The 1,620-nt window shown below is 40.2% G+C and overlaps 1 long non-coding RNA gene across 1 annotated transcript in view; it reads right to left on the reverse strand.

The window, feature by feature from the left end:
- Positions 1–1,620, reverse strand: part of LOC106867299 (uncharacterized) — a 22,873-nt gene that overhangs the window by 3,737 nt on the left and 17,516 nt on the right. The gene's annotated exons all lie outside the window — the stretch shown is intronic.

A 1,620-nucleotide genomic window follows, 5' to 3' on the forward strand; every position in this document is an offset into this window, starting at 1 on the left:
CCCCCCCAGTGTTTGACTGGTACTTTATTCTATCCCCAGAAGAATAAAAGGCAAAGCTGACCTTGGTGGAATTTGAACCTGGAACACAAAGAGTTGGAGGAAATGCCATCTTACCTGACTCTCAGGAATTCTACCACTTCACTGCAGTATCTCCGGGTCAAGTTATAGTCACATCTTTGCAGAATTCTATCATGCCTGATCAGAACTTACATCATAAGAGGGGGGATGGGCAAGGAAGGAGTGGAAAGCCTATTCTGCAGTTGAATTAATTATTGAACATTTGTGAAGCTTAATGTAAATATGAAGCAATTAAATAAGGCTAAAGCCCATCTCAGAATAAAGAATAAAGAACAGTTTGTGATTCTCGTCTTCTTGCTGTTGTTGTTTTTGCTTTTTATGTTGTATTTTGGTGAATAGAAACTGAAAGAAGCCCTTGCTGGCATGGGTTAGACAATTTGATGTGGTCCAGCAAGCAACAGGGTTACATCACGCTTCAGTAATAACCTGTCAAAGCTGACACAAGTGTCCTGCAACTTGGTGCCTGTCAAATTGTCCAACCCATGCCAGCATGGAAAATGGACATTGAATGACGATTCTCTCTCTCTCTCTCTATATATATATATATATATGTGTGTGTGTGTGTGTATCAGTGTCATACAAGTGGTGTTAATTGTTTGCAATCTTATCCAGATTAGGGAAAACGTTAACCTTGTTTGGAGACAATTAAGGTAGCAGAAGAGACCAACAGGGTAAGCACAAGGCTTTCAAACAAGTATATAAGCCTTGTGGGGTGGGGTGGGGTCAATTTGTTCAATTAAACCCTTTGAGTTGGTGCCCCAGCATGGTCGCAGTCCAATGACTGAAACATGTAAAAGATAAAAGCGAAACACGCACACATGTGTCTGCATATGTTTATGTGCATGTGTGCTTGTATGCATCATCGTCATCTTGTTTCCAAGCCCGGATACCCTCTCTGATGCCATATGTGTGTGTATGTGCACATATGTATATTTGTGTGTGTGTGTTCGTGTGTGCAGAAATGTATATGGGTGGGTGTGGGGAGGGTTGTGTGGGTGGATACACACACACACATGTATACAGCATGCTTATATTACAGGCAAGTGATATGTGTGTATATATATATATATATATACACATACACACACACGTACACACGCACATTACATACAAAGAGAATGGCATACACACACACACACACACCCTTATATTATTTGTACAAATGGAGAACAGCTTCTCTGTGAGGCACAATTAATTAAAACCACAACTCAGTCTGGTTTTTATGTTCCAGATTTTTAATATTTCCTCATTAATTCTCTTCTGCTGCTGGCTCTTGTACTTGTTGTACTCACAAACTCATATCTTTAATCTTTTACTAGTTTCGCTCATTGGTCTGTGACCATGCTGGGGCACTGCCTTGAAGGGTTTTAACTAAATGAACAACTCCAGCACTCATGCTGAACTGCTAAGTTACAGGGATGTAAACAAACCAACACTGGTTGTCAAGGTGTGGCATGGGGACAAACACAAACACATGCAATGTGTGTACATGTGTGTGTCATCATCATCATTATCACCGTTGTTGAATGGATTTTATATATA

This window comes from Octopus bimaculoides, chromosome 21, assembly GCF_001194135.2.
Source record: "Octopus bimaculoides isolate UCB-OBI-ISO-001 chromosome 21, ASM119413v2, whole genome shotgun sequence".
In the NCBI taxonomy this organism is placed as follows: domain Eukaryota; kingdom Metazoa; phylum Mollusca; class Cephalopoda; order Octopoda; family Octopodidae; genus Octopus; species Octopus bimaculoides.